Source organism: Thunnus maccoyii, chromosome 18 (assembly GCF_910596095.1).
Source record: "Thunnus maccoyii chromosome 18, fThuMac1.1, whole genome shotgun sequence".
NCBI classification, from domain to species: Eukaryota; Metazoa; Chordata; class Actinopteri; order Scombriformes; family Scombridae; genus Thunnus; species Thunnus maccoyii.
The window spans coordinates 1,114,592-1,127,620 of NC_056550.1; the positions used below are offsets into that span (position 1 = coordinate 1,114,592).

General features: G+C 39.9%; 1 long non-coding RNA gene across 1 annotated transcript; it reads right to left on the reverse strand.

The window, feature by feature from the left end:
* Positions 1-7,165: 7,165 nt before the first annotated feature.
* On the reverse strand, positions 7,166-10,663 carry LOC121884343. The gene is made up of 4 exons (XR_006092331.1): positions 9,028-10,663; positions 8,883-8,942; positions 8,382-8,783; positions 7,166-7,471 (listed from the first exon to the last, which is right to left on the reverse strand). It is a non-coding gene; the product is annotated as an uncharacterized LOC121884343 (long non-coding RNA).
* Between the last annotated feature and the right edge of the window lie 2,366 nt (positions 10,664-13,029).

Sequence of the window (13,029 nt, forward strand, 5' to 3'; positions counted from 1 at the left end):
TGGTTGTTAAAACAGTTTTATTAGAGACGTTGAAGTTGCTAAACTGGAAAACATGCTGGATGTAGTTTGTAGCCATTCTGTACACACACCTTGGGAACTGACTGTACACAACACATCATGAACGAATGCTCAGTGTCTGATACATGTTGTAAATTCACTGAAGAGATTAATTCCTCAAATGTGCACCACCTGTTTACTCTGTACACTTTGTTTGTAGATGTTTGTTACAAAACTACATGCCTATGAATACCCTGAGTGAACTGTGAAGATTGCAGTTATTTGCAATACTCTTGGAACCTAAGTAGAAGTTAGCCTTAAGCATTTTGAATCTGTGTAGAAGTTAGCTTAAAGTATTATGAAACTTCCTTTATTCCATGTCTTTCTTTTATTATCTTTACAGTACTGATCTTTGATCAACTGATGAAGTGATTTTTTTTTTGCTGTTTTGAATAAAATTTGACAGTAAAGGGGTTTGTGTCTGTCGCTGGTATTTTTCAGAAAACACCAGAGTGGTCTGCAGGAAACATGTCTGAGAAACGTTGCATGAAAAAGGTGTGTTTACAACCCGTCTCACCCACATAGTTTTGGATGAGTGGATCAACTCCGCAGAGCTGTGCAGGATGAAATAGATAAGTAAACATTGTACGAGTCAAAGATTTTTTATCCAACCAGAACACTTATACTGCCTGCAAGGATACATTTTGTCAGCAATAGATTTTTATTGTGACCTCTAAACCAATTTCAGGCAGACCTTTGCAACATGCAGGCCTTGACTGAACATATTGACAGTTTTCATTAACTATTGACTGTCATCGAGGTATTTTCACAAAAGGCCTATGTATGGGTGTTGAAGAAAAAACAGGTGCTGAGGTCACTAGGGTGTTTGTCTCCATTTTAAAGACAGCCAAACCCCTGGAAAGTTACAAAGGGATGCAGGTAAAGAATTCTTTAACAAGAGTTTTGAGGCATTGATGAAGAAATGTGGTATTATACATTTTGCAACAGCCATTGATCTGAAAGCTTCAATGATTTACAATGTAACATAAAAAGATTTGCATGTTTCAGGGGGTTCTAAGAATCACTGGTGTTCTGAAATGAGAAAATCAGTTGGGAGAAGAAATCCCAAAGGATTATCTACCTGGGGCCCTGTTGCAAGGTCTGGATATTTTAGAATGGCTCTTTTACATCACATATCAGCCAAATGCAGTGTGGTGGAGCTGGATTTAATTTCGGCCCTCATGACAGAGCTGTCTATTAATGAAAAGCTCTACACAAAAGTTTTACCTTTATCTGACATTACTGACAGTGGGTTGATAGAGTTTTTTATTTCCAGAGACGGTGAAAAGTATTTGGATCTGACCGACACCTTGCTACACCTCCATATGAAAATCACCAAAGCAGACAGGATGATGGATGGAGTGAGAGGCTTCTTTTGAACTCTGTAGATTTGAGAGTTAAGTTGACTTGGGCTAACAACACCTTCTGTCTCATGCCCCTAACACCAATTTCCAATGCCATTCTAAAAATACAGCGGGCCTCTCTGTTTATCAAGAAAGCGACCATCTCCCCCGCCATGTGTTTAGGTCATGTAGTAGCCTTACTGAGGGGTAATGCTCTACCACTTATCACTTAAAACTTTCTCCATCCCAAAGAATTGCCAAATATGTAACCAAGAGAATCTCTTCCTGGGAATGATGCCTAAATATATCGTTTTAGGTATGGTGAACCAAGCCTGGCCTTCACAGGAAAAAGTGATCTGGACTCTGGAGGAAGACTGGACAGCCACCTTTTCTGACTCTTCTGGATTCCCTCCAAATTTAATGCATTACCCTATAACCATCTTACAATTTTTAGAAATCTAATGTGGGTCCATTTTGTACCACATGTACCATGTACCATGTCCTGTCTATGGTGTGCAGTCAGCATTGTGTTTATTGTGTATGCCATAGGGCTATCTTTTGAAAATGTACAAACCATCTTTGTACCAAAACAATGTGATAACAAAACGATGTGTTGGTATCAAATTTTGTGAAAAAAAATTCTAAGAAGCAGATAGATTATTAAATAAGTCTATCATATGTGACCCTTTCACAATCTTTCCCTTATGAACAAATTCACCTTTAGGAGTCCATCTCTCCTGGCTCTTAGCTAATTTCTTCAATGATATACTCACTTTCTCATGTGGAGAAAGGCTTTGTAGTACCTCATTCACCATTTAATCTTGTCCTCCCTCTTTCCCCCTCACCACTCCTGCCTCTTCTTCTTGCATGTCAGTTTTTAGGTAGAGTAAGAATAATATAATATTCCTCCTTCTACCCTTGTTTGATCAGGGCTAGGTATTTTTGCAGCAGAGCATTGTATTTTTAAATATTTTCATAGGTGTTCAGCCACAGTTCATTTAATATAACCCTCATTTTTACATCCAAATCATTTTCGGCTGTAGGTCTCATAGTTTGAGATTGAGTTTGATCTGCTATCTGACTCAGACGGTTTAACTGCTGAGGCATTACCGAAAACTCTTTGACTTGTCCTCAAAGCCATCCCTCTGGATTAGATTTTAATGAGTCCTCCTAGAAGCTGTCCAAAGAATAACTGTACAACTTCAGACACCTGTAGGCTGTGGTGAAACCCACATAAAGATGTAATTCATCTTGTTTGGGGGTGTGATATAACGATTGCTGTGACTCCACTGAACCAGAGCCACTTGGTTGTTGAGGAAGGAAAAGTACTTGATTTTATATTTTTCTGAAAACATGTAGCCAAAAGCTTCAAGCTTGCTGATTAGAGCAGCCTGGTTCAGGTTGCCTCTCTGCGCAAACTTTCCCCAGAATCTGTTGAGACACAATTTAGACACTTGCCTTTTAGCCAGGCTTAATTTAATTTTGAATGTCCAGCAAAATTCCCTGATGAGTCCCTACTTTTCCCTACTTTCCTGATCCATTGCTTCAGGCAGGTACCCTATTGCTTCCTGTTTACTCCTCAGAAAAGTGTGTATGTACACAATGAATACGGAATTGCTCTGTTGATCAAAGTGCCACACTGTCATGGTCCTTGCCAACCAATAACCCATCTCCAAAGTCTTGTTAAATTCAGGGGTGACCCAAACCCCCATCAATAATCTGGCCTCATTATTGGTGCAGGTACAACAGAGGGTAAACACAAGCTTACCTACAACCTTTCTGTAAGGCAAAAGGGGAAAAAATAACTCCTGAGGCAGGTAGACAATGGTCCTGATTAGCCCAAAGTAGCTTTGCAGTTCTTTGATTTCAGGGTGTCCTAGAGGGTAAGGAAAGATGCAGTTGATGTATGGATACAGGGATGTCACATGTCCATACTGTACATTTTCATTCGGTGCTGCTGTTCTGACAGTTTGTGCTACCCACAGACTAGTCTGATGAACTAAGCTTCTCACTCGTAATGACGTACCTAGCAAAAAACATTGTTTAGTAGCTACTCAGGTCAGATATGTGTGAGAAGCAGATATACAGCCTCTATAGATGTAATTGTAAGTAGAATAGCTCATTCTGTCAGGAAATCAGAATGAACCACTACCTCTATAAATGTAATTATAAGTAGAGTAGCTCATACTGTCAGGTAGGAAATATCTATCAGAATGGAATATTATAAATATGGTCAAAAGTAGAGTGGCTTATAATGAGCACCCAACACATAAACACATCTATCACTTATTTTTATTATTATTTGCTATCTCACAAGAACACACATTTTCTCAAGAAAATACAACCATTTTTTTCCTATTCTTTGCATTTCAAGCAAATGTAATTTTCATTTCCATTTGCAGGGACAGATTTCAGACTGTCATGATGTGCCCATCGGAGACAAACGTTGCACTGCACCTGAGGAGAATAATAGTGGTCAGATATTTCTAAATAGAGGATAGAATACTGAGAGTACTAGTTCAAAATATTTCATATAAGCAACCATTTACAGGGACAGAATATACCATCATACTGTTAATTTCATGTGTGATGCCTTACATGTAACAGTGGACTTAGACGCATTTATAATGAAGTAATGGAACCTTGTATTATCCTCTATTACTAGAAGCACCAATAAATCTTGTTATTTCTATAAATTTTCAGAATTTATATTTATACCATGCTGACATTGTCCCTTTGGTTCCTGTGCCTCTGAGAAGGACACAGTACACAGTATAAATACAGAATGCAAGTTTTTATTCATGTGCAGGTGTCTGTCAAACAGTTAACAGGCTGCAGAGAGAGAACACTGCTGCTCTGGCAGTGATAACTGTGCACCTTTCGTATTATCACAGTGCACATGTGTGCAGCCACAAACTCCATCAAAAGTCACTACAGCTGTTAAAGCCGACTGACAGCTGATCCAGCTGTGATCAACTGCCGCCATCATCAGAAACGGACGTTGCTTGACTTGACGCTTAAGAGGAAACGTCTCATGTCTCTAAAAACATATTTCCTCATTTCCTCTCCCCTCGCTTGGAAAGGACATGAGTTAGGGAAACATGGATGCAATTTAAGAGACTCGATCCGGTGTCAATGAAGTTACCACTGCTGTGCCATGTGCGTAAATAGGCACATCCTCTTTCTCAGTTTGGAGACGCACTTATCGTTTCAGCTGCTGTGTGACGTTCCAGCCAGCCGTGACACACAGCTAGCTGTGGTCAACAAGCAGAACATCAGTACTGATGTTTCTGCGAAATCCTGGATACATTCGGTGACACCTGAACGACATTACTGTAAGACTCAGACTTTAATCTAACACGTTTCAGACCTGCCTGATTAATGGCAGAAGCCTATTTTGATGGACATTTCAGTAGATCATATTATAAATATGAAATAATAAAGTAAGAGGAGCAAAATACATAGAAGTTGGTTTGTGGTTCTTGAGAGTTCTGTTTTTGCGCACCTCTGTTAATTAAAGACACGCACTTTGAGGCTTTTGTGCTCTCTGCAGTTTTCATTATGGACCAATCTGTGTGCTGAATTGTGGAGAAAAGCCTGGAACACTGGAAACCGCTCAGCTCACTCAATTAGATGCAAAATAAGGGCAAACTGCACTCAGAGGCAAAACTTTATGGGCGTATTTGTGCCATCATATCATTAGTGTAATATCTTTTGTGAATCAGACCTTGAGACGTGGTAGATAGCAGTCGCATATATGTGCAATTCATGGTGCAATCAGCAGCCACAATCCATTCCTTGTGAATGCGCCCCTTACATAGCTAGCATTTTTGGCAGAAATGCTATTCTAGCAATGTATTTGTTGAGCATATTAACTCTATGCAAACTGCGCCACTTTTGCATATCCATAGAGTGCTAAATATTAGCAAAACTAGATACGAACTGTATGAGAGTGATGTGCTCATAGCAAAAAACTAGCCAACTTTATATAGAGTACTTCAAACGAGCTCCACCTGCAGCAGCTACAACATGCTCTTTCCACCATGAAGATCCCGGGTAGTTTAAAATTATGGGCATGCCCTCTGGAACATTTTTTTTCACTCTGCACATGCGCACATTGTGTTGGTAGGTCATTCTGAGCGGTAGGTCTATTTGTCAGGACACCACCGTGTATCTCAGCCAGCATTTGTCCTTCCACCATACAAAGCATTGCGCGGTTTCAGGGGATGAGGAGTGTCATATTGCTTGAGGAAATCCTTCAACCCCTGATGGAAGTTTTTCATCTCCACCCAGTTATGCTCTCTCATAATGATCACTTAGATACAATGGACAGACTGTAACGTCTGTAATCTCACCATGGTGGACAAGAGCAACTCTTCAAATGGTTTGCCTGTCAGAAGACAGGTCACATGAGGCTGAAAACATGATGCATAGCTGTGGTAAAAACCACCCAGAAACTCCCATACATATTTCATACCAACCTTGGCTTAGCTGTCTATAAAGTAGCATCCTATCTGTTTTTCTCCCATGTTCAAAGTGTGCTGAATGAAGATGCAATTGGTATGTGATATCCACTCTAACTATTGGATGCTGGTGTTTGAGTATGATTTGAATTGACATCTGTTATCATTGGGTGAAGTTATCTCTATGCTTTTAGGAGGTAGGAAATTTGTGACAAAGATGGATACATTACTAAGTTTCCTGAAACACCCTGAGAACTCCACCTTGCAATTACTGACATATTTTTGAGACCTGGCTCTCTCTGTACGCTTTGTGTTTGGTAGAACAGAAAGCGAGCCACATGTCCTGTTACACGTGCAAATGACCAGTTCGAACACCCCCTGGTCTAAAATTTAGGTCCTGTCACCATCAGCCCTGTAAAACACTACCTTTCTACAATTCAAAGCCCTTTCAAATTTTGGGATGTTGTTAAAGGTCATCGCCATCATTCAATCCCACTTTTTTCTTAATCTCTCTACTGTACATGCCGGCATCTCTATCAGTGAGATTGGGATAAAGCAGATGAGCCAAATTGATGGCACAACACAATTTGATATCAGGGTTTTCTACGATTTTTAATGATTTTGCTGTTTAGGGTTTTTTTCCGACATTCTTTTACCGCAGTCTCAAGGGTTAAGGATCATCTGTGCAGCCAATTCTAGAGTACTGTCTGTCATAACAGACATGTTGGACTGTATGGCTCGGTCCAGGAGAGCCTGAAAACCAGATAGATCATGTCAGCGTCACCCCTTAAGATGATGGATACATTACTACGCAGTCTCTCGCCTCTCAACTCCAATTTTATCATGTCTTGATGCCTTGCATGTAAAAAGGCCCTTTCAGGAAGCTTGTGTAAACTCTCCATCACACCCCCATAAAATGACCAGTAAACAGGAATGCCTGAGGTGCCTTATTTCAATGTTGTTTAATCTATTTTGCATCACCAACCTTGGCTGGGGTGATTTATTGTTTACGTTATCCACATTTCCTGTGCGTTGTAGAGAGTCTGAGGTTTATTCTGCCCATGTTGTGAGGATTCTGTCTGATTTACATTTACTCCTTGCTGTATTGAATGAGCAGCTGCATATGAGGGTACCGATAATCACTTTACAGCATTGTCTACTGCAGTCAAGAGATCTGAATCACTCCATTTGCGTTCTACAGTTTGTGAGTGATCAAGTTCAGCCAAGCTTTCAGTCATTGATAGTGTTCATTGGATCAAAAAGTTCAGAGCTCGAGGGGTTTTGCTCGTTTAACTTGTTTATTAGATGCTGTAACTATCCTGGCACTTCAACTTCATTTAAACCATTTTGTCATAGGTCGTCTGATAAAACCTTAGAATTTTCACCATGATGCCATAAAAATGTCACACCTGATTACACAAGTTTTTACAAATCAGTACATACAGAAAATATCTTGCATATCGTATGTCACAAACTACGACTGCTACAAACTGATAAAGTCCTGGCCATGACCCAATATGGTTCACTCATCAGAAAGAGGATGTCCTGTGTTCGTCGTAACATCTTCTGCATCAGCAGTGGTGTCTATTCAACTGCCTCCTGCTTCCTCTGGAGAGAGGGAGAGAGAGAGAGAGAGAGAGAGAGAGAGAGAGAGAGAGAGAGAGAGTGTCAGACTGCAAGTATTTTCTGTGTGTATGTGTGTAAGTGTGCGCATGTCTTTCTATCTTTGAAAGAACCAATTTCAGTCGAAAACCAGCGTTGTGAGGACATTTCTGTGTTGTGAGGGCATTTTGGCCAGTCCTCCCAACTTCAAAGGGCAATTTGAGGATTAAGACTTGGTTTTAAGGTTAAGGTTAGAATTGGGTTTAGGTTCAGTTTAGGGTAAGGGTTAGGTTTAGGCATTTAGTTGTGATGGCTAAGGTTAGAGTAAGGGGCTAGGGAATGCATTATGTCAATGAGTGTCCTCACAAGGATATAAAGACGTGTGTGTATGTGTGTGTGTGAGAGAGAGAGACAGAGACAAAGGAGCATATTAGGTAATCTAACACCATGAATTAAGGTTTTACACATTTAAAAATAATCCTCTGTATATTTCAGAGGAAAACAATGTAAAAACAAAAATCACAAATAGAATATGAATCATTATTATTGATTAATTTTCCAGTGATATATAAATAGAGTACAACTTCAGATTTTATTCATACAATATAACTAATAGAATGAGACAATATTAATATATAAACTTTACAGAAATATATAAATAGTTAGACTTAAAAGCTATACCTTTAACAGATAAGCAGTAAGAGTGTCTCAGAAATAATCCAGTCATAGAGATGTAACATCATTAGCTACCCAGCAGATGTCACCATTTCATTTTTGTTCATTATGTCACACAGGAACATTTGATACACTGCTGTTTGTTCCACATAGGACCAAAAACATTAATGAACTAAGACCCTATGGTGCAGGCATAGGGATGCAGACACAGATTAGTTATTTCAAACATTTTTTCACTTACCACCACTGGCTGATCTGTGTGATCTCTTGGAGCTGCTGCTGTTGCAGCTGCTATCTGTGTTTTGTCTCCCCCCTGGATGAGACCTGCTCCACAGCCTCTGACTGGCCGCTGGCTGACTTACAGGAGCAGGCAACCTTTGTTCTTCAACCCGTGGAATTGCATCAGAGCTGTCCACTTGGTTTGGAGTGTCCTTGTTTACTACTGGGTTAACCAGGCTCCGAGGGTCAGCTGGTAGAGTTAAAGGAGTTGGCAACCTCTGTTCTTAAGTTGGATGAATTACCCCGCAGCTGTCTGCAGGGATTGGACTGTTGTTGTTTACCACTGGGTTGACTGGGACCGTTGCGCTTTGATCCAAATGCACTGCAGATAACCCTGGTGCGAACATTGTCCAACCCTCTAAGTCTTCAAGAGAAACCTCAGGAGAGAGAGAGACGACATTAAGGTAAACAGAAATACATTAAATAGGTACACAAAATGCGTAGAGTACAAATAAAAACTCACCGTAAGCAGGTAACACAAATTCAATTACTGTTGGAATCTCCGTGATAGACGAAATGGCTTCTGTAAAAAATGGCTTTTTAAAACAACGAATGATGGAAATCAGATGAAAATCAAAATATACAGAGCAAACAGAATAATAGGTTACCATTCTCTATGGCTGTAGTTCAGGCGTCGAGTAGGCTACAGCTCTTTAAAAGTAGTAAATAGTAACAGATCATCCTATGGGTAGATAAGTAACGATAAGTAGTTTTTTGTATATGTGTGGAACAGATGGTGAGACCCTGTTGTTGCAAACTTTCTCATGTCAAGGACCTCACAATAGATGCACAATAGACCAGAGGATGAGAGGATTTTGTCTTCAGGAATCCCTCTGAGCACTGGCGCCAGAAGTAGGGGTGAGTGCCCCAAATTCTGCTACCAGTCTGCTATATCCCATCTTCATGGTAACATTAGATATGTAATAAGCTCTAATACCTTCTATAACTTTGTTTTTATAGGTAAAAGTGTGTTGTATGTTTTTGTATGGTGAGATGAACTCCCAACTACCACAACAAATGCTTTGTTTTGATAGTGGTTGGTTGTAATTTGCGTGAAGTAATTTGTTGAGTACACCACACTATCTGTGACTTTGCTAGCTCAATTTTAGGTTTATAGGTAATCCTCATGGTGTAGCTTGCAAAACAATTCTGTTTTGCTTGTTACTGCAAAACTGGCTGTTGGAGACCTAATACCACTCTGTTGTTGCCAGGTACATGTAATACTCTTAATTTTGCCTGCATGTAAAAACTTTGCTACCAGTCTGCAAAGTATTTTCTGGAGTTACCACGAAACTGGCTGCAGGAGACCTACTGCTCTGAGTGTGGAGATGGTTTTTATAACTTTGACTGCACACTAATCCAAGATATAACTGACTATCATGTGATAGTATGGACTGTACACCTGTGCACACAACTAAGATTTGTATGTGAAACCTGTGATTTCGGCTTTTTGGAGAATTTTCATATCAGTGCATCCCTCACATTTTTGTCTAACTGCTGCATATATGCAAATGATATAAATTAATTCATTGTGCGAGAGCAGTGATTTCCAGTTAGGACTGATTTTCTACTCTGAGAATTTTGATAAATAAATGTGTTCATGATCTATAACTGCTTATTGCGTGCAGGGTTTGCGGCTCATGGGTCTCCTATCCCAACTCACACTGGGCGAGAGGTGGGGTAAACTGTGGGTACACCCTCTATCACAGAGCCAACAAATATAGACAGGCTCACACTACACCTACCAGCAATAAAAACAAAATTTACACTAGGCATCAACATGCACTCTGTTATCTGGATATCTGGATAAGGAAAAACACGTTAATGCAAGGTGTAAATGCACATAGAAAACGTGATCAGATTGGTGAGACCATGTCCGTAGGTGACACCAGAAACATCATAAACTAATTATCTTGACATTTATCAAATCTACATGTATGTATGAGGCCCCATTTGCATTTTGGAATACAAGCTTTCCTTTAGTGCCATCCCAAGGTCCTAATGTCAGTTTTGCACACACACAACCCTGTTTCCTAGAAATTCCATTTAAATCTCTCTATATGAAACAAGGAATCTCTGTCTCTCTGTCTGTCTGTATGTATGTTTGTCCTTTGCATATCTTGAGAACCGTTCATCTGATCCATTTAACACTTGGTAGGTGTATTGCTGGGGATACAAGGGAGTGCACTGTTGAAATTTGGTGCAATTTGGACATGTGACACATTTAATATGAATAAATTGGGAATAAACAAGCGAACACTCTGCATCACAGCGGTGGGGTGGGGCTTCTGGGCTCTGCTACTGCATATCATGCAGTCAGAGCCCAGAGCTGTATAATCCTGCCATGAGAGATACGAGGGGACCACATCTCTGTTTGATAACGTTAAAGGTTCTGCTTTGTTGTGGGTTTCCCAACTCATTTTAAAAAAGACAAAAGAAAAAGAGAGAGAGAGGGTGAGGGAGCTGAGAGCAGGAGTGAGTGACAGAGAGACAGGCTGGAAAGCTTTCTCTGAGAGAGGGAAAGCCTGTGAATGATAGAAATACGTTATTTTCTGATTGTTAAACAGCAGTTACATTCTAAAGCACAAATAAACAACCATAAAACACTCAACAGATGATTTACTGTGGAGACAAAAGTTCTTTGGGTGCAATTTGGACATGTGACATGTTTAATATTAATACACTTTGAATACACAAGCGAACAGCAAGCCACTCAGCTCCATGTCTGAGTGCAGCGGGGCCTGTTTGATATAAACACTGTCACATTACAGCAGGGCAGGGCTTCTGGGTTCTGAGTTGCGACAAAGGAACGTCCCCCACTCAGTTAAACTGCCCAAGAGAGAAGAACAAGCATACATAGGAGAAAACAAACACAGACGGAGGCAATAAAACTAGCCAATAGGAGTGCAGACACATTTGATTGGCAGCAAAATCAACCAATGGAAGGCCATAAACTGCTTCTATGGTTCAACCTCAGTTTAGGGGAAAAAAAGTTCTTTCTCATTAAATATCAAAATTGGTCCTTTTTTCTCAGTCAGCTGGAGGGGCACATCAGTATCTGTGTTTGATTGACACCAGCTGGCAGGCAGTGTTGGTGTTACACTGTATGGAATGAGAGACAAAGTAAGCAAACTGCTGTAGCTACAAGTCATGTGCAGACAGTGTGTTGTTAGCAATGGTATTGAAGACTAAGAACCACATCAGCATCTGGACTGAAGTGACATTTGCAGGTATGTTTACATGCTGTTTAATGTACTGCAACTGAGTAGCTAATTGGCTATCTAGCCTCCTAACTGACATTAGCAATGCACTCTTCCTCAGTGAATGTTTGTTTGGCGGCTCATTCAACAAGCTAAGGCGCAGGACAAGACATGTTCATATTTGTAAGTTAGATAAGAAGGAGACTTTAGCAGGAAAGGTAATGTGGGCTGTAGTTCAGTCTGTGGCTCTTGTGTTGTGTAGCAGGATGCTATCAGGCTCAGTATAACCATCTGCTCTGCCTATGATAGAATGCCACGTTACTGCTTTATGCAACGATTTGATTGGCTGTATTGAAATAAGATCTTCATCTACATAGGACAACATAGGATAACTGAACAGTATTTCATCAAATGAATGCAAAAGTAGGGCACACCATCATGAAATTATAGAATTTAAAATATAAATTTCTTTCATCTGGTTTCAGATTTTTTCTCAAAGGAAAACACAGGACAGGTGATATACAGAGCAGACGTGTGCCATAGTACAAAAAAAGCAATTTAATTAATGTGGTCTTTAACATTTAATTGAAACCTCGATCTTTCACTAACCTTAATCAAAGTGTTTTTGGTGCCTAAACCTTAACACACACACACCTGTGTATCCTGTGTCAACATCCTGCATAGTGTACACCTGCCATCAGCCCAAACCACCTCCCACTGACTTCAGTGTGATATATAAATGTAGCTCTTCCTTTATTAGAAAAAATGTAGCTATGAATTCAGGCAGCGATTATGTTTGCCAATGCAACGTAATTGGGAAAACAATTTAGTAGTATATAGACATAATTTCTGGGAGACAGGGTTGACACACAATATCATTATTGTTATCTGTGGCTATTATGACAATACTTATTCATTTTTGGTCTGTAGCTGAATTGTCAATTGTAATAAGATAAAAGCAAAAGAGGGTCAGTGTTTAAAGGCTGCTTGTGGTACATCCCAAGTCTGACTGAGGTGGCAGATGGCACATGCCCGAAGACACAAACACAAACAATACTTGTGAGGACCCTCATTGTCATGAGAGAAACCTAACATAGCCAGACACCTGGCTGTGCTGACAAGATCATGAAACAAGATCATGAGATCATGTACTTGTCTTGTTAGATCTTAGTGCTGATTTGACACCATTGACCATCACATCCTATTAGAGACTGGAAAATTTAATTGGCATTAAAGGAACTGCATTAAGATGTTTTAAATAAGCTGGTTTAAATAAATAAATGATTTTAATTTATCAGATCGATTTCAGTTTGTACACGTTAACGATGAATCCTCCATGCATGAAAAAGTTAGACACAGAGTTCCACGAGGTTCTGTGCTTGGACCAATACTATTCACCTTATATATGCT